This window comes from Schistocerca americana, chromosome X (assembly GCF_021461395.2).
Source record: "Schistocerca americana isolate TAMUIC-IGC-003095 chromosome X, iqSchAmer2.1, whole genome shotgun sequence".
Classification (NCBI taxonomy): domain Eukaryota; kingdom Metazoa; phylum Arthropoda; class Insecta; order Orthoptera; family Acrididae; genus Schistocerca; species Schistocerca americana.
The window spans coordinates 232,828,267-232,854,161 of NC_060130.1; positions in this window are offsets into that span (position 1 = coordinate 232,828,267).

The window sequence follows — 25,895 nt, forward strand, 5'->3', positions numbered from 1 at the left end:
ATGCAACTCCATACATGGATGTGTGACCCCTTTTCATCCAGGTCCCACCTACAGACACATACAGATCAGTAACATTTGTAGGAGATTCACCGTCATGAATATCTACCCCAGGATCTATTCCTTTTTGGTTTATTTCCACCAGTTCCTCCACTGCTTTCTTCATAGAAACTTTGGCAGTATCGCGTACGCCAGCAGACATTTCTTTATTTGTATTCTCAAACCTTGCACAAGGTGGAGGCATGTTCAGAAAACCACACAATCAATTACCTCCTTCCCTGCCGTGTCCAAGGCATCTCAGAGCATAAGCTAACCTAAAATTGCTTTCACAGGTACCAGTGACAGAGTTTTCTTTTTTTTTTTTTTGAGGAGGAAAATGAAAATTCATAGCCACACGAATTACAAATCAATTCAAAATCGCAAGCTATTCACACTCTTCTTTCTTCAACAACAATCATGCATTCCGAATGTTTACAGCAAACACACGAATATGAAAACATTATAGCCTGGCAGAGCAGCTCTAAATCAGTAAGGCTAAATCCAGTAGAATCCATATCAACATCATTCACGCACCTGTGCAATTCTCCTGTACCAAGTTTGAAGTTGAATCTGAGAGATTATGTTCTTCATTTCGAGCTGCTTCCTCTTTTTTGTTGTTAAACCGATTTCCACGAAACCTCCGTTTCCGAAACCCAGTTTTTCCACCACCCATTATGCATAAATCTTGACGTCCACGTAAAGGTTTGCTAATTCAACCTTCTACCTACTAATATGTGATAGTATTGTCAAAACTTAAATAAACCACATTCAAGAAAGATGTCAGCCAGAGATATAGATGTCAACCAAAGATATCGAAAGAAAATAGCCTTCACACTGACAAGGATTCCGCTGAAGCAAGCAGTTTTCCAAATGTCAGAAAAGGTGGGAGTGGCCGCCAGTGCAGAGTTAATCAGCTTAAGAATTTAAAGGCATTTCTAAAGCTGCTATTACGATAAAATTCACACACAACGTAGATTAAACTGTTTAGATCAAGAAAATAATATTTTTGAAAAATCGATTTTTTGGGCCAAAATCCATTACATCCCTCCTCAACTGCTGCAACCTAAACGCATTTGAAGCTGATTACTGTAGTAAGGCTTGGTCTCTCTCTAGAATTTTTACCCTCCTCTCTTCCCTTCAGTAACAAATTATTTGATGGCACAGGATGAGTCATATCAACCGATCCCTTGTTTTAGTCAATTTTTGCAGTAGGTTTATTTTTTTATCAGTCATATTCAGTATATCTTCATTAATTATCTGATTTACCCACCTTCTGTTCAGCGTTCTCCTGTACAACCTCATTTCTAAAGCTTCTATTCATTTTTTATTTATTTCCGTACAAAGCTACACTCTAGGTAAATACTTCCGGAACACTTCTTGATTTTTAATCTATACTTGATGCCGCAAAGTTCATCTCTTTCAGAAACGCTATTCTCGTCGTTGCCAGCTTACGTTTTATATTCTCCCTTCATCAGTGATCCTCAGTTACTTTGCTACTCGAGTAGCAAAACTCATCATATACCTCTAGTGTCCCATTGCCTAATCCAATTCCCTCAGAATCGACTGATTTAATTCGACTACATTCCATTACCGTTGTTTTACTTTTATTGATATTAATCTTATAACCTCTTTTCAAGATACTATCGATTCCGTCAACTGACCTTCAAGTTCTTTGAAGTCTCTGGTAGAATTACAGTGTCATCCGCAATCCTTAATGTTTTTAAATTTGTTTTTGGATAAGTTCCGCCTTGAGCAGTGCTCACTATCTTCATGTATTTATTGGACTTTGCTGCAGTATTTACCATTTGGCATTGCCTGCTTCGTTCTCTGAGTGCGTTTCCAGTTACTTCTGAGGTAAAGTGTGCCTTTTCGGTGCGTTACTCGTATGACATACTTGTCTGCTTCTAATAGAGGCGCTTATTTGTCAGTCGAGGCTCTTCGCCATTTGTAGCATCACTCCTCCTCGGGAGTTGCTCAATTATGCGACTGTCTGATCTGATCTTGTCGTAGAACTTCGTAGCAGCCTTATTGATTCGTTGCATTACTTGCTGCTCTACTCCGGCTTCGTGCACGTATTTGGCTGGGAAGCTAGGTGGGAAATGGAAGATCCGTCACAGCGATTTATTCTGAGTTGTCTGAAGAGTCTTGATATGTAATGTAGCCGCATTTCCGCATACAGCTAGTGCGTAATTCATTACTGGACATGTGAGGAGCCTGAAGAAGTTAAGGTCAGTTCAGTGGACAAAGCCGAGTTTTCATTAACGAGTGGATTGAGAATTCCTAACCTCTGCAAGGACTCGTTTTCGATGTGCTGTTGTCATGTCAGACTGCCTTCAAACAAGACCACAAGGTATCTCGCTGTGGCTGTCACTATCGCTGCGCAAATGAGCTGGATTGGTTGTAATGCTGGTTTCTGGCTTTTGCTGAGTTACATTTCTTGGCTGTTTGAGGCGCTAAATCTTATTCTCCCCACGGAGGTACTGGTTCTTCGGTGCAAGCTTCCTGCATTCTGTTGTGTATCGCCTGCGACCATCTGCTCCTGGTGCATAAGGCGGGGTCAGCGGCGTAAATAGCTGTGTAGACACGTGGTGTTGGAGGCAAGTGTGATCGAGGAGTACAACACAGGCTCTTGACGCATCCCTGTGCCATCCGTGCTAGTACTATTCTGAGTGTGGAAGTTTCTTCGCCTAATTTGACTACGAAGGTGTGATTCTGTACATAGGTCGCCAAGAGCAGCTCATATGAGCCCTCGATACCAAGGTTAAGTAACTTGAACAGTAGCTCCCTGTGACAGACGATATCGAATGCCTTGGTGACGTCCATAAAGATGGCTCCGCAGTATTCATTGTTATTGCAGGCCTACGCCACGTTCTCCACGACTCTAAGGAGTTGTAGAGTTGTGTAATGCCCCTGTCTAAATCAATACTGCTCCCAGTGCAAACTATTGGCTCTTTTTAAATTTTCTCAAGACCCTCTATAGTAGTATTTCTTCCGACACGTTACTTAATATTGATAGCAAATTGATAGGCCTGTAACTGCAAGGCTCGGTTCCTCTCTTCCCAGGTTTCGGCACCCGGATTATGATGGCATGCTTCCACGTCTCCGGGAAAGTCCTCGTCAGAATAATATAGTGATGCTAGTATGTTGACAGCAACTCTGCGTAGTCCTTTCAATATTATTCCCGTGATTTCATCACGCCCAGGTGTCTTGTCGTTTGGCAGTCTGCTGAGCTCCAAAATTTCGGGTGGTAACGACGGTGCTCGGTGACCAGTTCTTCTCTGCTGTAGTGCCGACGTCTCCATGCGTTACTTAAGGCGTCTTTGAGATTTGCCATTGCACTGTTTACGTCGTCATCTTTATCTAGCCGATGTTCTTACAGACGACCCGAGAATTGCTGTCGAAACGTTTCCCAACTTGTCTTCTTGAACCGGTATGTGATGTGAAGAGGCTCAGCACTTATGTTGAAGACTAATGCAGTGAGCATAAGTAGTTACGAAATCCTGAAGCCCTTTGCGATAGCGATGTTCAAGACATCTGGTCTCCTCCGGTTGTAATTACATACGGTCGGCTATGCCGATCCACGGTCTTGAGCGTTTGCTTGCTCTGATGCTTGAAGTAGACGCCTACCACTATGGTTGGTTATGCAAGAATACCCTGCAATATGTTTCGAGTTAAACTCTCCTGCTGTAAACTACTTTCCACTGAATCCTAGCAGGCCTCTTGCGTCATCAGTGTCTTGGAGTTCTTTGGCTGGGCGGTAGGCAGGTACAAATGTTACGGCGCGCGGAGCGGCTTCCGCAGTAGCGGTGTGGTTTCAGAAGTCTGCAGCATCAGTCTAGTCACGTTCGCTCTGACTGCAGGCTTCAGGTGAGATTCATTTACAAGACAGATATCGACATTCTAACTTTGTAGAAACCGACGAATCTGCAGGGAATTCTAATACACTCCTTTGGCGTTCCACGCCATGATTTTGTTTTTTTCAAGTCTCGTAATTCTGTCCATGGCCGAGCAAAATTGCGTCGCTTTGGCGCTCAGAATTTCTGATTGCTCTGTCGGTGGTAGCACTGACGATTTGAGGCAACCTGGCAAGCGCTTTGCTCACGTCTACTAGGGTGTCTGCCACTTGCTTCATGAAGCCGGCGCTGTAGAGGAGCTCCGACCATGTCCTCTTCGCCATGCGTAGTTCGTCATAGACGTGTGAGGTTGGGGCTGGCTGTTGAGGAGTTCCCATCACTACTGATTTTGTTGTTGGCACTGTTCTGTAGCCTCATACGAGGTCCAATTTTAACACGTCAGACTTATTTCGAGTAATGCGTCTTTGCATAAGCGATTGCCTCTGGATTTCGCGTGTTGGCTGGTGCTGATGTGCCGAGACGCACATTCTTTTGATATATTCTTCTGTGTTCTCTTTCTCTCTTCCAGTGGTGGGAGACCACGCTGCATCCTGCTTTCTGTCTTCATATATTGACAGCCTCTGTAGTTCGCTCGATGTTGTTGTGAACAGTGAAACCACGTCGCGGGTATGTCTTTGGCAATGTCATATGTTCTGCTCTCATGTCACTTGCCACATTTCACAGGTTATGGAGGCATCACACAAAGTCTTGCGATATGGAAGGAGCCTTGACATCTACAGCATTGTGTCGGTCCGCAGTGGCTGCGAAGCTTTTCGATCCTTGCTATTAGTGCAGAGATTCTCTTGACAACGAAGATTTTTCGGTGCTCTTAAGTGTCTGGGAGGACGACTCCTCTCATTGCATTTCATTTCTGTGTACCTCATATCTTCATGCGATCGACAACAGGGGCAGCAATACCCATTTCTTCCCGTTCTTCTTCAATTTCTTCGTTTCTCATCCTGTGAGGTATGTTTCTGATGACAGCTTTAACGGCTTTTGGACGTACCATTGGAAATTTGTAGCATTACTTCCTGGTCGCTTCTACTACACTGCTGGGAAAAAAATTAGTATACCTGGAAAAACGTCGATTTTGACCCGATGACGCAACATGCCATCTGCAAAATGGTGGATGTACTGGTAATGGTTTGAACGTCGTCCCCCAACAGATAACTTAATGACGTAGCTACCAGTGTGCCATCTGTGGCTATCGCTTGAACCTTGTCCCACAGTTACGCAGGGTCAGCCATGATTAATCGTATTTGGCATGTTAATGTTTAATGGGTGGCCAGATGCCCTTTTTGCCGCCACCCCGTACCCCCTAGGACGGAATTAGTGTACCCCAACTGTCTGCGCCGAGTGTAGTCCATGGAATAGTGCGGAAGTGTTCAGGTGTCTGCGAGTCATGTAACTGAGGCGGAACATGGCGACCAGCCCGGTATTTACCTAGCGGGATGTAGAAAACAGCCTAAAAACCACATCCAGGCTGGCAGGCACATTGGCCCTCGTCGTTAATCCGCCGGGCGTATTAGATACGGCTCCGGCGCGCCTACCCGAGTCCAGGAAGCAGCGCGTCAGCACTCTCAGCTACCCTGGCGGGTCACCAGTGTGTCATCTGTGTCTACCCTTTAATAGGGAATGCTCACCGCCAGAAGGCTCAGTGTGGTGCAAACGAGTGAAGCAAGCAGACAACCATTCCATGGAAACGCACATGTGCGTCCTACAGCCTATCCAAGTTTTAAAAAATGGTTCAAATGGCTCTGAGCACTATGGGACTCAACTGCTGAGGTCATTAGTCCCCTAGAACTTAGAACTAGTTAAACCTAACGAACCTAAGGACATCACAAACATCCATGCCCGAGGCAGGATTCGAACCTGCGACCGTAGCGGTCTCGCGGTTCCAGACTGCAGCGCCTTTAACCGCGCGGCCACTTCGGCCGGTCAAGTTTTAAACGGGTTAAGTTGGCTCAAATGGCTCTGAGCACTATGGGACTCAACTGCTGTGGTCATCAGTCCCCTAGAACTTAGAACTACTTAAACCTAACTAACCTAAGGACATCACACACACCCATGCCCGAGGCAGGATTCGAACCTGCGACCGTAGCAAAACGGGTTAAGTTGTGGCCATCCGAGTGGGGGGATGGCCCTTTCGGGGAATTGCCAGACACGTTGGACGTGCTACGTCTGTTATGCAACGATGCTGGTATCAGTGGTCACGTGAACATTCTCACTCCCGATGACAAGATCCTGGACGACCACGCAGCACACACACACTCCAGGATTATCGTAATGTAAGGGGAGCAGTTGCAGATCATACAGCTACCACAGTACAGATAATATTCCGTGTGAGCGCAGAAGTGTCAACACAAACTGTTGACAACCACTTATTACCAGTGAGACTATGGGGTCACGCACCTCTAGCCCATCTTCCCCTGACGCTACAGCATTAACGTGCTCGACTCGACTGGTGCCAGCCGGAGGATCACTTAGAAGATGGAATGGCGCTCTGCGTTCTTCGGCGATGAAGAAAGATTTTGACTTGATGGTCTTTTGAGCGTGCGAAGTAGACCTGGCCAGCGGGGTCTCGTAGAGTGCATTCGTCCAAGACACGGTGACCCCACCCCAGGCCTTATGGTCTGGGGTGCGATAAGCTGCAGCTCTCGTTCACCTTTGGTGTTTCTGAAGGGGACGCCAACCAGAGCTCGGCATGTGCAGAATATTGTTCTGCCGTACTTGTAACAGGAAGGTGCTGTGTTGTGCCAACAGGATAACGCCCGCCCACACGGCGCCCATGAAACTAAACGTGCTCTGCAAGACGTGCAGCAACTACCCTGGCCATCAAAATCTCTGTACTTGTCTCCACCCGACCACGTGTGGGATATGATGGGACGAGAAGTGACTCGTGCGACTCGTCAACCAACAAGTCTTAAAGAACTACTTGAACAGGTCGAGCTGGCGTGGCATAGCGTATCCCATTATTCGCCATGTGTACGATCGACTTGAAGCCAGTGTCTGCGTCTGCATTGCCGCCCATGGAGGGTACACCACGTACCAGCGTGGGTGTCTCAGCATGAGTCAGTACCTGGTACCTCAGAACTGATTGTGCTATTGATCTGTTAGTGTAATCATTTCATGTTCTCCATATGCACTGTTGCAATAATAAATTTTGAGTGAACTGGAAACCTCTAAAAAGTGTGCTACGTTTTTTACTTGCGGTGTATATTCACCACATTTAGATAATCAGTTGTATCTCTCATTATCTACTCAAATTTGTCTGCGAGCTTGCTTTCGGGTGAACAGGTGAGTACAGTTTTGCTTTAGCCAGTCGTACAGTTTTATGTAACATTCCTCGCACTGCAGGACGATCGGCAGAATTCGCAGTTTTCTTGCTTTTGTTTTCCGTTGGAACGCTCCGTGTATCTATCTTGAATGGTGCTGTAGGAATTTCTAGTCTCGACAGCGGCTGTATGTACAACACATCTCGTCTTTCCTTGCTTCTTCCTAGGCGATCTTCTGAATGCAGATGAATTCTGGATGCCGCTTGTAGCCGTCGTGGGAACATTCTGCTTCATTCCTTACTGCGGCTGCATGCCCGCTGCTGCTTCACTGGACGAATCCGTATTGCTGTCCATCTCATACTCCAGGTCTATTGCTGAAGTTCGAACAGGAGCGGTCAAGAGGCCGACTCCGAGGCCTCAAATGCCAGCGCTAACACGTTCTTCTTGCTCAACTTCACTGACTCCACTGTACTACTACTTCCACCTTGATCAAACACAATATTTCTCTAACGAGACATGTTCCGATGAAATTACAGAAGCATCGGTGGGTTTTTAATTTTTTTCTTCTTACTGCATCCTATATTTCTTGTGGTTTCATTTATTTTGTGTTATAGCTATCTTTCTTTCAAAGTTCGTCGTTTTTCTGGTTTCCCCATTACCTTCATTGAGAAAACCGAGCTTTGGAATTGGCAATCTGTCACTCTTTGGAACAAAGAAATAATACTTTTAAACTGACGGGAAAAAAATCGGAACACCTACAACCGATTAACGTGGACAAATGAAATTTCGAGAACATATTTTTCTAGGTATAATATTTAAGTGATTAACATTGCCAGGTCACAGCTTGATATAAGAGCGAGATAAACCATTGCAAATGTGAAATACTGGTACATTAATAACTGGTTTAACAACCAGAATGTTGATGTAAGCACGCAAATGTGCATGCATTGTGTTGTACAGGTGTCAGATGACAGTTTGTAGGATGAAGCGCCCTGACTGTTTCATTTGCATGGTCAATAAAGTTACAGTTAATGCTGTTTGTGGAATTACGCTCGAGTTGTGGTCAGATGATGTCACATTTGTGCCCGATTGGAGACAGTCCTGGTGATGCGCAGGCGAAGGCAACGTGTCGACATTCTACACAGCTTGTTGGGTTACAACAGCGGTTTGTGGCCGAGCGTTACCCCTTTGCAAAATACTCTCTGGAATTCTGTTTATGAATGGCAGTATAACAGATCTAATAACCACAGTGACATATTTGCTGTTGTGGGTTGGCAGGAGAGCCAACACCGGTCTGAGAGGAAGCCGAAAGGCACGCGTTTTAGCTCACGCAGGCTGGCGTGAGGTCTGGAACAGGACAAGGAAATTAGACCGTCGCACAAACTGACGTAGCTGGTGGAATACTTAACTTTAATCCATAAATGGTGAACGTCGCTCTTGACGGTACATGTTTTACAGCATAAATAGTAACTGGTAGTGGCGCCTTGCTAGGTCGTAACAAATGACGTAGCTGAAGGCTATGCTAACTATCGTCTCGGCAAATGAGAGCGTATTTTGTCAGTGAACCATCGCTAGCAAAGCCGGTTGTACAACTCGGGCGAGTGCTAGGAAGTCTCTCTAGACCTGCCGTGTGGCGGCGCTCGGTCTGCAATCACTGACAGTGGCGACACGCGGGTCCGACGTATACCAACGGACCGCGGCCGATTTAAAGGCTACCACCTAGCAAGTGTGGTGTCTGGCGGTGACACCACATTTGCAGTCACGGTGCGTGGGATAGCCAGGAGAGTGCTCGTGCTCTCATACGCAATCGCAACCCAGAATATACACTCCTGGAAATGGAAAAAAGAACACATTGACACCGGTGTGTCAGACCCACCATACTTGCTCTGGACACTGCGAGAGGGCTGTACAAGCAATGATCACACGCACGGCACAGCGGACACACCAGGAACCGCGGTGTTGGCCGTCGAATGGCGCTAGCTGGGCAGCATTTGTGCACCGCCGCCGTCAGTGTCAGCCAGTTTGCCGTGGCATACGGAGCTCCATCGCAGTCTTTAACACTGGTAGCATGCCGCGACAGCGTGGACGTGAACCGTATGTGCAGTTGACGGACTTTGACCGAGGGCGTATAGTGGGCATGCGGGAGGCCGGGTGGACGTACCGCCGAATTGCTCAACACGTGGGGCGTGAGGTCTCCACAGTACATCGATGTTGTCGCCAGTGGTCGGCGGAAGGTGCACGTGCCCGTCGACCTGGGACCGGACCGCAGCGACGCACGGACGCACGCCAAGACCGTAGGATCCTACGCAGTGCCGTAGGGGACCGCACCGCCACTTCCCAGCGAATTAGGGACACTGTTGCTCCTGGGGTATCGGCGAGGACCATTCGCAACCGTCTCCATGAAGCTGGGCTACGGTCCCGCACACCGTTAGGCCGTCTTCCGCTCACGCCCCAACATCGTGCAGCCCGCCTCCAGTGGTGTCGCGACAGGCGTGAATGGAGGGACGAATGGAGACGTGTCGTCTTCAGCGATGAGAGTCGCTTCTGCCTTGGTGCCAATGATGGTCATATGCGTGTTTGGCGCCGTGCAGGTGAGCGCCACAATCAGGACTGCATACAACCGAGGCACACAGGGCCAACACCCGGCATCATGGTGTGGGGAGCGATCTCCTACACTGGCCGTACACCACTGGTGATCGTCGAGGGGACACTTAATAGTGCACGGTACATCCAAACCGTCATCGAACCCATCGTTCTACCATTCCTAGACCGGCAAGGGAACTTGCTGTTCCAACAGGACAATGCACGTCCGCATGTATCCCGTGCCACCCAACGTGCTCTAGAAGGTGTAAGTCAACTACCCTGGCCAGCAAGATCTCCGGATCTGTCCCCCATTGAGCATGTTTGGGACTGGATGAAGCGTCGTCTCACGCGGTCTGCACGTCCAGCACGAACACTGGTCCAACTGAGGCGCCAGGTGGAAATGGCATGGCAAGCCGTTCCACAGGACTACATCCAGCATCTCTACGATCGTCTTCATGGGAGAATAGCAGCCTGCATTGCTGCGAAAGGTGGATATACACTGTACTAGTGTCGACATTGTGCATGCTCTGTGCCTGTGTCTATGTGCCTGTGGTTCTGTCAGTGTGATCATGTGATGTATCTGACCCCAGGAATGTATCAATAAAGTTTCCCCTTCCTGGGACAATGAATTCACGGTGTTCTTATTTCAGTTTCCAGGAGTGTAACTCAAGGTGTAAGTCCAGTGCGTCCAGCACGTGGACAGTTTGGTCACAAGCTCTCAGGTAGCCTCCTTCTAACCAACACAGGGCCATTACCGGCACCGACGCAGAACCAGCTTTCGTCAGAAACGCAAACCCTGCCCTCCACTGAGATTTTACTTGACACCACTGAAGTCGCAATGGCGGTGGTTTGAGGTCAATGAAATACACGCTACGGGGCGCCTGGCTCGGAGCTGTCCTTCAAGTAACCGATTTGTAACTATTCGTTGTGTCACTGTGGTGCCAACTGCTGCTCAGATTGCTGCTCCAGATGCAGTAAGATGCGCCAGAGCCATACGCCGAACACGATGGTCTTCCCCTCTCGGAAGTGCCACGTGGCCTCCCGGAGTCCCGTCTTTTTGCGACCGTACAATCTAGTGACCACCGCTGCCAGCAGTAATGTACAGAGAGTACATTTTCGCCAAGACTTTCTGCAATATCGCATAATGATCATCTAATTTCTTGTAGCCCTATTACACGACCTCGCTCAGACTCAGTGGGGTGTTGATAATGACGTCTTTGTCCCCTTAAAGATATTCTTGACTAACATCAACTCACCACGTTCAACGTCAAAGGTAAATAACGCTAACGACCGCTATAGCGTGTATTTAAAGCGAACCTGATATGCATCGTCATAGTGACGCTACTAGCGCTACTCCTATGCGACTGGCGCGATGCGTGAATAAACATCATCTTCCAGATGCAGAAACACGCCTACTACCAGCTTTGGTTTATGTCGCCCAATTCCTTCTCGGTGCTGCAATGTCTTTTCTATTTTGTCAGTGTATTTCTTCTCCCTGTCTTTCAATTCTCTTAATTTTTTCTAGCTTTCCGTTACTGCTTATTCGTTGCACAAATTGAATAACATCGGGGATGTGCCACAATCCTGTCTCACCCCTTTCTCAATTACTGCTTCGCATCATGCCCTTCGACTTTTATAGTAGCAGGCTGGTATGAGTACATTTATCCCTTGCTACATTCAGAATGGTACCAGGTGTATTCCAGTCAACATTGGCAAAATGTTATTTTTTTCTAAATTCACAAATGCTTTAACGTAGATTTGTCTTTCTCTAGTCTATCTGCTAAGTTTTCAGGGTCAATATTACCTTACGTGTCCCTAAATTCCTATGAAATCAAAACATTCAGGAGGTCTGCTGCTAACTTTCTCGTCGTTCTCTAAATGATTCGCTCTCCTATTTTGCGACTATGACTTGTTAAACAGATGGTTCGGTAATATTCTCATCCGTCAGCACCATTATTCTATGGTACTGGAATTAATACGTTCTTCTAGAAGTGTGAGGATATATCGCCTAGCTCATTTGTCTTGGATATCTGTTGTATCAGTTTTGTCATGGTATGTTCTCCCATGGATCCCGATAGTTCTAATGGAATTTCTTCTGTTCAGGTGCCTTGTTTTGACCAAGGTCTTTCGGATCACTGTCCAAATCTTCTCGCAGTAGCATACCCCCCCAATCTCATCTTCATCAATTTCCTCTTCCCTTCCTATATAACAGTCTTCAAATTTGTTTCCTTTGTATAGTCCTTCTATATGGTCCTTCCATCTTTCAGCCTTTCCTTCCTTGTCATCTGAGCACATCTCTCTCATTACACAGCAATACGATAATTGTAATTTATTCGGTGTGCTACCACAATTACCTCTGCTTCTGTGAAAATACCTTCGCAACAATGTAGACGCCTGTAGTATGAAATCACCAAAACGTAAAACAAAACACGTAGGGCAATGCAGTAGATCTCAGACGAAGACACATACCTTTATTACATTGTGTTAAATCTGTTCTCTCAATATTTCGGCTATCATAATCACAGTAGAGTTTATAGCGATGTAGCATCAATTTTCTGACACGATCAAGAATCTCAGGAAACTAACTACTCCCGCAGCTACGACAATCGTAGCAAACATGTAATCGACTGGAGTTTCTTCGCATGCCTCCAGCCGAAGAAGTTCGTTTTATCACTAATCTGTCACAGTTACAGTTCAGTCTGATTCTGACTTGTATAGTGAGCATATTTATATTATGACATTTATCTACCGTCATTATGTGACGCATGTATTGCCAATTTTAGATGGTTGTCGTTTAGATCAGGCGCTTTCAGTGCAGCGTCAGTAGATTAGGCTTGAGAATGAAACAGTCGGTTCGGAAGTAGTCACTAAACATATGTACTGCAACTATGACAGATTTGTAATTAATTCTTCAGGAAATATGTAAGCATTCCATAAAAAATTGCCTATATGTGTGAATACTTAATACTTTGTTCTCCAAAACTTTCTCCTCGTGTAACGTACAGTTTAGACATCGTGTTTACTTGATGGTCAGTACTAGCTGTCGGTTGGCCTTGTTTTGCGCATGTGAAGAGTATCGTCAAACAAGACTTTAAACTTACTGAAATGCAGAATTTGTAATAATGAAAATGAGTGTAATTAACTGCCAAAAGAAGCTAACCGTGTGCTGATGAAAACTATATAACTGAAACTCAATACCGAAGTATATAACGAAAGCTGTGTGATATGAAGTACAATGTTTAACTGACGTTCTCGAAAGCAAATACAAATCAGCAGATGCCACAGCTAAGGAAAAACAATTTACTGTAATTTGTTTCAATATTCCCCACACACGACAAAATATTCAAAACTTTACTAAGAAGAAGAATGATTGAAGCGGGTTTTAAGTTAAAGAAACATTTAAACTCTGGTTATTGACAAAAATGACTGTACAACATAAGAAGACTCTAAAAATTGCGGACGTCTCTCATTACAAAATTTACATACGTCTCAACCAACTGCGTAATTTGTGATATAAGAGATTAAATTAACACTAATCATAGATATTATTAGCTATCTCAAGGACAAATATTTCAAGCGTTTAACAGTTCTGAGAAAGAACGCATCTTATTCTTATGCAAGCGTGGGTTACCTTAAAAAATTACTCCAATAACTTTTTTCCGTTAGTACAAATAAACTAACCACAGTTAAATCTAAACACAGAGTCAAGGATCTTATTCACTGTTCGTGCACTGCGCTCATTCATCTTTGTCCCAGTACAGTAAAGGTGAATTACTTGCAATGGCAGAAAACTTATGAAAACCGTACGTTTTCCCCTGTCACCCAGTAGAAGACTTTCATGCGGATTGTCTTAGCTGTGGTAAGGAGAGGAGAATGATATTTTTTAAGTTGCGTGAGAAGTGAGTGCAATAACATAATAAATAACATTACAAAAGTTAGGATTCCAGTCACAAAATGTAAAGAATGCTGTGATTTGAGTTTGATGCATGAAGACTGTCTTTGCACAGGTAGGAAGTATCTTACCCTATGCATATGCAGCAAAAAAAGAAAAAAAATTATTATAGTGAACCAGTAAACAAAATAAAGTACACATGCTTCGACTGAGATAAATCACACAGATGTTACATCATAAAAGAAATGCAGTAACTAAAGCAAAGTATGTCATCACAAAAATGCAACATAGTAGTGTCATCACAAAATACCAGTAAGATATCAGTGTCAAAAGTTTGTTGGTGCACCAACAGTCGTGTTATTGACGAGTTCACACAAGGCAAAGGTATGTTAAACGATAGTCATATTATGCAACACAATTATATACATTTCACAACACTAACCTAAGCCATGGGAAGAAAATTAATTAATGGGTGCTAAAATGCAAAAAGGAAAAAAAGCATTATGGAATACTAGTATATTGTTCACTAAAATACTCACTTTACCACAAGATACATCTATGTTTCAATCAATAGTCTTCTCATTCATGTTTTCCATCTCTCTCTACTGTCATCACAAAAACTAATCATTCGATGGTATATCCTGTGTGCAACTATATCTCATAAATCTGGAATATATGTATTGCAGCCAAATCCGTTTAAATGTTTGTGTGTATTATCATGTCTGTCATAATCTGACCTGAAGACAAAACGGTGTGTAGTTAAGTTACAAAAGATAAAAGTACATACATCAGCCAGATGATGATCTCTTATTCCATATGCAGCAATAAAAAAGAATTATGACAGAACCTCATAAAGAACATAAAACGTCAGAAATTTATGCCATACCAGTTGTACCTGATGGCACAACAAATGTCACATTAAAAAAAATAATTGTTCGCTTCCTCCCATATTGGTGTATCACACGACGATTCCATTGTGGAGACTACCCCATATATTTCAAACTATGAACCGTGTTTTGGGATCGGGTTCCGACTACCAGAGACGAGTGGGACTCTTGAATACGTGAGAGTCATGTTCATCACGAGATACTTAATCTTTTATTCATTCACAAGGAGACCGTTTTTGCTCGCTGCCGCCTTCACGCTGTCAATCATCTGCATTAGTTCTTACTTAGGGCTGGACAACAGGATCACTTCATTGGAAAATGCGAGCTATGTGATCTTCTCACCCTATACCTCATTTCCCTCGAAGTTCTTGTAGAAAGTCTCCCTCATAGTCTTTTCGGGTGCTAGGTAGATCAATATCAGTGGCGCACACCTACTTGTCTCACTCACCCTTTTTTTCATGTAAAAGCATTTTCTGACTTGGTTCTTGAGCTTCACCTTGCTTTTTGTATCAGTGAGTCAAACTCGAACTAGGCTGACAAATTTCTTGTATATTCCAAATTTGGTTAGGCAATACATCAGGCTCACCCGGTGGATGCAGTCGTATGCCTTGAAGAGCACATGAAGGCCTTCACTATATCACACGTCCTCCCGGTTAGCTGCTGCAGTACATAGATGTTTTTCACAGTCGAACGGCTCGTTCTTAAGCAGCCCCGATATTCACCACGATCTTCTGGGATCCCCTTTACCATCCGGATCCTCTTGTTTATTTGTCGTCTTCTCTCGTGAAGTGGCTTGAAGAAGCAAATTATTTTTATAAAATGCTGGCATTGGGGTTTAATTTCATCATCATACAGCGATGCCTGAATTTACTGAACGTCTTGATACTTCCAACACTTCTAAGCAAGCACAATAAAAAAAGACGCATGTAGCAATCCAGTTCTCCATACCGGTGAGTGCCGAAATGGTTCATTGAAAGAGTTCCTGCACAACGTGTTGTAACTATCTTGTCCATCTTTCCTCTGATAGGAGCTATGCTCTTGAAAGAGGAAGAGTAATGCGTTCTCTTGGCCAACTGGCCACAAATATGTCACACACACGCTTTCTTGTCAATTTATTTGAAGCACCTCTCTAAAACAGGTAATTTCTTTTCCTTTTCTATTTTGAGTCATCAATATGAACAACTCTGATCCGATAATCGACATCCGGATGTACCTCTACGTTTCTACAGACCACTGAAGTGAGTGGTGAAAAGTGCCATTTATGAGGCTGGTACTCGTACTATCAACTTTTTCTCTTTGCACTTTCCGATGCAGCCATAAAAAAATGTTTTCGCTCCTTCATAAGTGCTGTAATTAATTCTTCACGACAAGTCCAGCACCTTCCAACAGTTTACCATATTACGAGAGTCACGCAGACATTGTTGTTGTTGTGGTCTTCAGTCCTGAGACTGGTTTGATGCAGCTCTCCATGCTACTCTATCCTGTGCAAGCTTCTTCATCTCCCAGTACCTACTGCAGCCTACATCATTCTGAATCTGCTTAGTGTATTCATCTCTTGGTCTCCCTCTACGATTTTTACCCTCCAGTACTAAATTGGTGATTCCTTGATGCCTCAGAACATGTTCTACCAACCGATCCCTTCTTCTAGTCAAGTTGTGCCACAAGCTCCTCTTCTCCCCAATTCTATTCAGTACCTCCTCATTAGTTACGAGGTCTACCCATCTAATCTTCAGCATTCTTCTGTAGCACCACATTTCTAAAGCTTCTATTTTCTTCTTGTCTAAACTATTTATCGTCCAAGTTTCACTTCCATACTTGGCTACACTCCATACAAATACTTTCAGAAAACACTTCCTGACATTTAAATCAATACTCGATGTTAACAAATTTCTCTTCTTCAGAAACGCTAGTCTACATTTTATATCCTCGCTATTTCAACCATCATCACTTATTTTGCTCCCCAAATAGCAAACCTCCTTTACTACTTTAAGTGTCTCATTTCCTAATCTAATTCCCTCAGCATCACCCAACTTAATTCGACTACATTCCATTATCCTCGTTTTGCTTTTGTTGATGTTCATCTTATACCCTCCTTTCAAGACACTGTCCATTCCATTCAACTGCTCTTCCAAGTCCTTTGCTGTCTCTGACAGAATTACAATGTCATCGGGGAACCTCAAAGTTTTTATTTCTTCTCGATGGATTTTAATACCTACTCCGAACTTTTCTTTTGTTTCCCTTACTGCTTGCTCATTATACAGATTGAATAACATCGGGCATAGGCTGCAGCCCTATCTCACTCCCTTCCCAACCACTGCTTGCCTTTCATGCCCCTCGACTCTTATAACTGCCATCTGGTTTCTGTACAAATTGTAAATAGCCTTAAGCTCCCTGTATTTTACCCCTGCCACCTTTAGAATTTGAAAGAGAGTATTCCAGTCAACATTGTTAAAAGTTTTCTCTAAGTCTACAAATGCTAGAAACGTAGGTTTGCCTTTCCTTAATCTTTCTTCTAAGATAAGTCGTAGGGTCAGTATTGCCTCACGTGTTCCAACATTTCCACGGAATCCAAACAGATCTTCCTCGATGTCGGCTTCTACTAGTTTTTCCATTCATCTGTAAAGAATTCGCGTTAGTATTTTGCAGCTGTGACTTATTGCACTGATAGTTCGGTAATTTTCACATCTGTCAACACCTGCTTTCTGCGGGATTGGAATAATTATATTCTTCTTGAAGTCTGAGGGAATTTCGCCTGTCTCATACATTTTGCTCACCAGATGATAGAGTTTTGTCAGGACTGGCTCTCACAGGGTTGGCAGTAGTTCTAATGGCTACTCCCGGGGCCTTGTTTCGACTTAGGTCTTTCAGGCCCCGTCAAACTCTTCACGCAGTATCATATCTCCCATTTCATCTTCATCTACCTCCTCTTCCACTTCCATAATATTGTCCTCAAGAACATCACCCCTGTATAGACCCTCTATATATTCCTTCCACCTTTCTGCTTTCCCTTCTTTGCTTAGAACTGGGTTTCCATCTGAGGTCTTGATATACATGCAAGTTGTTCTCTTTTCTCCAAAGGTCTCTTTAATTTTCCTGTAGGCGGTATCTATCTTACCCCTCGTGAGATAAGCCTCTACATCCTTACATTTGTCCTTTAGCCATCCCTGCTTAGCCATTTTGCACTTCCTGTCGATCTCATTTTTCAGACGTTTGTATTCCTTTTTGTCTGCTTCACTTACTTCATTCTTGTATTTTCTCCTTTCATCAATTAAATTCAGTATCTCTTCTGTTACCCAAGGATTTCTACTAGCCCTCGTCTTTTTACCTACTTGATCCTCTGCTTCCTTCACTATTTCATTCCTCAAAGCCACCCATTCTTCTTCTACTGTATTTCTTTCCCCCATTCCTGTCTATTGTTCCCTTATGCTCTTCATGAAACTCTGTAGAACCTCTGGTTCTTTCAGTTTATCCAGGTCCCATCTCCTTAAATTCCCACCTTTTTGCAGTTTCTTCAGTTTTAATCTACAGGTCATAATCCATAGATTGTGGTCACAGTCCACATCTCACTCTAGAAATGTATTACAATTTAAAATCTGGTTCCTAAATCTCTGTCTTACCATTATATAATCTATCTGAAACCTTCGATATAAAGTTTCCATTTGACGAAGAGGGAAGACAAAATCAATTTGTAATACCAACTGTGTTTAATGTCCCCATAAGTACGTATTTTCCTATGGTGTGATGAGTTTTTCCATATTCTTATACTAGAAAAAAGGGCAGAGTTTAACATCCCGTCGTAGAAATTCGTCTTGTCTGATAATAACAATGTCACGCAAAACGACTCTAATGTACTACGTTTTTCTGAGTAATCATTTGTCAAAACACTTGTAAAGCTACCAACTAAAACATCAAATTCGTGTATTCGTAATGTAAACACAAGCCTTTGCGTGACACATCTACAAAATAGAATTCTGACAATACCGTAGGGGGGATTTCTCAAAGAAAATTTAATTTCAAATTATCCATCTTAGGATATCAACTTTTTTTTTTCAAATAACACATTCATAAGATGGTTGGTGTGGTCCACAGGAGCCTAATTTCTCAACAATACTCTCATATGTCTGTGCATTTCTGCACGAGGCTTTGCTGTCGATGATGCGTTACACCAACATCAGAAGAGCATAGCAGTGGTGATATGAAATTTTATCTCAGTAATGATGCAGTTATCAAAACGAAAAAAGTTGGATCACTTAGGAGCCTTTTAATCCTTAGTCATTGGTGATGTAACCGATCAAGCAAAGTGAGCACTACTCGCGGTAGTGTATTTGTTGATTGTTTCTCAAGATGTAGACCTCAACAGGTCTCCGCGTACAGGATAAGGCTCAACATGAACGTTATTCCGTCTTTAAATAATACAAAAGCTTCTTCAGTTTATTTGTGCCTCTGGAAAAGTTATCCAATGAAATCAGTGAAATTAAAATCGACTGGACGTTCATTTCTTTCTTACCAACATAACAACTCTCACTGAGTAGTAATTTCTCCGTCCTTTCACAATTTTTCATGTGTTCTGCCTACTATTTTTATACCTTTTGCAATAATATTTTCTAGTGTATTAATTTTCTTTCGAATGCTTTCTCTTCCTGTTGTGTGATAGCACAAAACTATTACGAACTTGTTCACATCCGAAGGTGAATAACGCTGTTTGTTGATGAGCGTGTGAGTGTGATAATGTAACATTAAAGTGAGTAGAATGTCAAACTGAAAGAGTCAGGAAAGTAATGTCGTCAATTGCATGACAACATGTTCACATGACAGCATCTCACAGAAGTGAAAAATGTAATCATAAAACTTGAAAAACTTTTCAGACAGCTTGACGGGTATAATTGCACATACTTGTATTTGTGACTGAGTACAGTGTGCTGAACCACATTACATCAGAATTTACTTCATTTGCAGACTTATAATTATAGCTATTTGGAGTAGCATGTTTTTAGGTTTGTTAGTACCTCTAAGAGTATGTGGCACTAGCAAGCCGTTAATGCTTATTTTCCCCTGGATAGCAGGACAGGTGATGAAGTGTGGACACATGGGCGCAAAGCGGTCAGTCCATACTGACAGGCGTAATCTACTTAATGGTGCAGTTGCAGCCATGCAGAAAACATCAGGTCATACAGTTTGTGGCATATTTGTGGGAAGACTGTTCGATGCAGAGGAAAACCAACCATCACACTCATGTGGATACGTATTAAGGTACCACATATAAAAATATCTCCATCTCTATCAGTTACAATCTGGGCTGGTGGTTTGTAGGTGCGGAGATGGCACCAAATAGCGCCCCAGATGTGTTCCATAACTTTTAGTTGATAGTAACACGAGATTCCCATGTTACCCTCCCTGTTGAATACGATATTTTATTTTCTTTATTCTTGATGCTAAGGAACTAAGATTCTTGGTGATCGGTAATGGAAGAAGCGGTACTGACATAATTTGACGTGACACAAATGATGTCTTCGTATGAAGATTTTTTAAATTCGCAGTAACTACATTGTCATTCGTGATGATATTTATATATCTTCATTTTGTGTTACGGCACCTAGAGATAGGAGAGTAGTTTGAGGCGTGCGCCCACGTCGTAGAAATTCGATCTTCGATATCAGAAATAATTCAGTCGTCACTCCAGCTGACAACTCCGAATATTCAGCGTATTGTTCTGTACAGAATCCATCTGTCGTATGCTCCAACGTATATTTGGAGTAACATAGCGCCACGTTCAACCATTTTCAACAATATGCAAAATCAGAAGCATTTACTGTTAGAAGCAGTACCTGTGTTCACACATTACACCGACGCTCAATGGCTAATATTAATATTTATTTTTCTCTTTATTAAACTTCATATTAGAAAATAAATTAGACGCCCATAGCGTAACTAACCACGCAGTGAAAACAGGAAAAATAATTACTCATTTGCGTATATCTGAACTTCAAATGAAGCTACTCAAAATGGAGTGCCAGAGATGATAGCTTTCCACGTATCTCTGAAGGTGATTCACTTTAATCCATCATCCATGGCCGGTGAATAACTTCGCACTTCCCACATCAGATGCAACGTGATAGAGTTTTCCTGATACTTTGTAACGATATAGTGCATTGTACTGAACCGAGTACACAACAAAATAGAGTTGGGAAAAAAAATTAAATAATTGTACATTACCTAGTGTGATCTCGTATTGTTAACGGCAATGTCATCTTATTCGTAAGGAGCGAGTTCAAATCCTCGTTTAGCCATTCCTATTTGAATCTTGGATGAATTGCAACAATCGCTTTAAATGAATGCCGGAAATGTTCTTTCCGTTAAGTCACGACAGAGTCTCTCAGAAACCCCTGTCTAAGATAAATGTCCCTCACCGATCGTTTCAACGGGATGTTAATGAGCAGCAGAACATTGAATACATTCTTAGAAAACTTTTCTACCCATTTTTATATTCCCCAAAAATAATAATTTTATCTGCGATTATCAATTCACCTTCGTTCAAAACGGTTCAAATGGCTCTGAGCACTATGGGACTCAACTGCTGTGGTCATCAGTCCCCTATAACTTAGAACTACTTAAACCTAACTAACCTAAGGACATCACACACATCCATGCCCGAGGCAGGATTCGAACCTGCGACTGTAGCGGTCTCGCGGTTCCAGACTGTAGCCACTCCGGCCGGCAATTCACCTTCGTCCTCGACGGTATGCTCCTTTTCCTCTCACATCACCAGGTTCATCCTAATACAAATGCCTCCTTTTTTCGCGAAATCTACGGTACATACGGAGAAACAAAATTCCAAAATTGAATAATGCGGGACTATGGTTACTTTAAGTCATTCCTCCACATGGCCAGTACCATCTCTAACGCACTTTCAACAGCTGCATCAAGTGAAAGTATTCCGGACTCGTTGCATTCTGAAACCACACAGGCCATCGACTTCCACACGGCAGTAAGAGCGGCACCACTGTCTGGAAACTGCTGCTCATTTAGCGCATATTAGAAAAACCATGACGTAGTCGTGTAAAAGCTCTACGTCAATTATATGAGCTGCCATGACGCTCGCTTCCATAGTTCAGAAACCACAAGCACCACAGACTGCAATGGGCAGGTGAACGCCATTGCTGATATGCTGACAGAGCAGTGTTTTCGGATGAGCATCACTTCCTTCTGTTTTACAGGGATGTCCAGACGCTACCGCGGTGACGTGAATCTGTTAGCTAGCAGTGTTGAGCTGCATAGCGAATGAACGTCAGGAATGCAACCACAACCAAACAGCACACTGAATCAGTGTGCTTTCAGAATCCAAGGTAGTCCCCTCCTTCTAACAACTCCACCTATCAGTAAGAAACTAGCCAGCCCCATATGTCGAGGTATGTGCAAGTGTTCTTCGAAGAAAGGAAGGTGCAACTCCTCAGTGACCAGCTCATTCGTCCGAGGTGTCTCCCGTGCATTGCGTTTGAGATATGGTTTTTTGGCAACTTGTTCATCACGGTTTTCCCAAAAAATTTTGATACTTTGGACGTATAAAACGTGTACAGGGAGATTCTCAGGGAAAATATCCGAGTCCTCATTGATTGTATCCCAAGACGCTCAAAAGTTCGGAATGCATCACGTCTAGGCACCACACGGTGCTGAATTCTCAAAGTCAGAGATCACGACCGAGCAAGGTGGTGCAGTGGTTGGCACACTGGACTCACATTTGGGAGGACGACGGTTCAATCCCGCGTCCGGCCATCTAGATTTAGGGTTTCCGTGATTTCCCTAAACCGCTCCAGGCTAATGCCGGGATAGTTCTTTGAAAGGGCACAGCCAACTTCCTTCGCCGTCCTTCCCTAATCCGATGAGACCGATGACCTCGCTGTCTGGTCTCCTGCCCCAAAAACGACCCAACCCCAAACAACCCAACCCTCAGAGATCACGAACAGCTACGTGTTGTCATGTACATGAACTGCTGTGAAAAGCTATTTTCACACACTTTGTAAGTAGGCTGTTTAGGTTTTCTTATTGGCAACGCTACGTAGCGCTCTGTATGAAAATCACTGGCTGTGCTGTGTGCAGTCTGTGGCTAGTTGGCATTGTTGTCTGCCATTGTAGTGTTGGGCAGCTGGATGTTAACAGCGCGTAGCGTTGCGCAGTTGGAGGTGAGCCGCCAGCAGTGGTGGATGTGGGGAGAGAAATGGCGGATTTTGAAATTTGTAAGACTGGATGTCATGAACTGCTATGTATATTATGATTTTTCAACACTATTAAGGTAAATACATTGTTTGTTCTCTATTAAAATCTTTCATTTGCTAACTATGCCTATCAGTAGTTAGTGCCTTCCGCAGTTTGAATCTTTTATTTAGCTGGCAGTAGTGGCGCTCGCTGTATTGCAGTAGTTCGAGTAACGAAGATTTTTGTGAGGTAAGTAATTTGTGAAAGGTATAGGTTAAAGTTAGTCAGGGCCATTCTTTTGTAGGGATTTTTGAAAGTCAGATTGCGTTGCGCTAAAAATATTGTGTGTCAGTTTAAGCACAGTCATGTATAATTGTTCAAAGGGGACGTTTCAACTTGATCCAAAGTTCTTTTCAGACACATACGTTCTTCTTTTTCCAACTTACGTAACACTGGACAACTTTTGTGACTGAGATATTAATATATGACAACAGCACACTCCAACCTTTCGTTCTTAAACAATGTAACTCAGATTAATATTCTTCATACAGCTTTGCTGCAGTGTGCTCTTGCTTAGTGCTGCCATTAGTGATGGAAACTTAAAAGTAAGTGCATTACACTTGAGCGGGCCGAAAAGCCATTTTGTTGGCAGGAGGAAAAATTTGTTTCTAGACTTTTTGCAAACTCTCTGCTGTTGCCGATAAGTTTGAAGAGTTGACTAACTGAAGGTAGTTTGATATAAATTAGCTATGTATCTAGAGCGTTTATATAAGGCTTAAATTTTACAAAAATCTTCTTCAGGCATTGGAAAGCGAAACACGTATTTACTCGGATTATATGGGTAATTCTGTGACAGCACACATACCTGTTGAAGTCAGTCTGACAATTGAAAACTGAAAAACAAGTCCTACAAACGCAGTTAGGGTCACGTATGAATGTGTTAGTAAAAGGGACATAGTTTTATTTCACTTTCTAACTTTTTTTCTAAATATAACACACAGCTGCTGAGAATACTGTATTAAAGGGTTTTTCTCATACCATTGAACTTGTAACTGCTTAACAGCTGGAAATACTTACCTTACTTAGAGGTTATTGTGCTAAATGTAAGCGTTGTGATCTGTTACTTTGTCATAAGATACCATTAAGCACGTGCATAAATAAATGTCTAATAGCTTTATTTTATACCTTTTTAACGCAGTTCAGTTTCTGATCATTGCTATTTGGAATTCAATGAAGTTATGTTTATAATTTGATTGTAACGAAATTAGAAAAATGAATATCAGCAAATTGGCAAACTTTGTGACAAATATATTTCTGTGTGTAACATAGTTGTAAATTTGTAACATAGTTGTAACTGCGTATCATAAAGGACCAGTAGGGCAGTCCATCTCTGTAACGCATGAATTTAACACTACTTTCCCTGACTTGGAATTCGTATCGTAGTATTGTCCTGATCTGGGAGGTAACTTCGTGACAATTAATATTCCATATCCCGAATACCTCATTGCACGTAGAAACTGAATTGCTATCAAAATGAAAGGATAAAAGTTATAAAACTCCTTATATGTGGAAGTTAAACGTCTCAGTACGTAAATGTTTAAGCTTATGTTACAAACAGCACTGAAGGCGTCACAAAGTTGTCTAGTTTTGTGATTCTGCGAACGTTAACACATGAAGAAAGTGCATAGGTATCTGCCAGTGTGTATCCATAGCAATGGTGTACTACCCTCGAAGACATCTCCATCATCGTCGATAAGGAGTCCTGAACGAATAGCTATCAATTAGTAATAATAATCGCCAAATAATTAAGGGGTTTGTAACATAAACTACGTAGGCCATGCGACACATTGGTACAGTGACAATTCAACGTGAGTCGTCGATGACAGTGATGATAATACGGTTAGAGTAGCCACTTGTCCTTCTTTTGTCCAATAACAGATCGTATTTCACTTCCACGGCTGCCCAAAGCTTCAGACAGTCTGCCCGCTCTCACAAACACGGAAGCGGCTCTAAGATGGTCCTAGTAGCAGTTTCACACTATTCCAAAGGTTGTATCAGTACTCTCCAACGAAAAATTATGGCCCATAGGTTAAGTGCACATTTTCGGTGATCACGTGGTTCCTATGGTACAGGTGTTTTACCTAAGAAGGAAGATATCTTCCGTGATAGTAACGTGTCAGACTACGCTGTAATCAATGCTTCAAGAAACATCCTGATAATCTACTCTGTCTCCCTTGCCCTTCCCACAAACTAGGCTTGCACAATAATTATCGTCTGTGGTCTGCTAAACAATATAGAACACGATGAACTTTTCGCCTGCTATATTCTCTGCCAAAACTCAGTGCTACACTTTATATTTTTTTCCACCTTCCAAGAGTTCTCGCTATCACTGCACTGACCGAGCTTTATCAGTCATTGCTAATCGATGATCAGACAGTAGATTCAATTACTACATGTCCTTCCCGATTCCATAATTCCATACTAATTTAAAGGCGAGATTGTCGTATACTCTCTCTGAAAATCGTATGGAAGGCTTTGACTGTGTTTGACTGCTTTAATTGTAAATATGTGGAACGAGCCCGACATAAGCTTAAGAGGGTACCATACTGAGGTTGGCTCTTGAACTAGATGAGGGCTAAAGTCAGCTATGGCTCACTTCCCTGTTGGTGATCGACCACGCAAGAGGGGTCGCAACAGGACGAGCATAATGGCTCAGAATTTATCTGGGTAAAAGACATAAGATCATGCATTAAATAACAACACTAATACACCTAAAGGTTTGTGTGTGCCATATTAAAGAAGTTTTTGGAAATTCTTCCGTTACGTTCATTAACTATTTAAAAGAATTATTTACAGAAGAATGTGAGAAAACAATAAGATAAGAAACCGACATCTGGAGAAATTAGTTTGGGTTCGGTGAAGCATCGGGAAACGAGAGATAATAGTGCCCCTAAGATATATTTTATGAGAGATTTATCTTCTAAGATATTTAAAGGCAATCTTATGTTCATAGAATTTGTGGATTTAGAGAAGGCTTTTGAGAATACTGACTGCCTTACAATCTTCGAAATTCTGAACACAGCAGGGACAAAATGCACGAATCGAACGTTTACATACAACTTGTACACAAACCAGATTG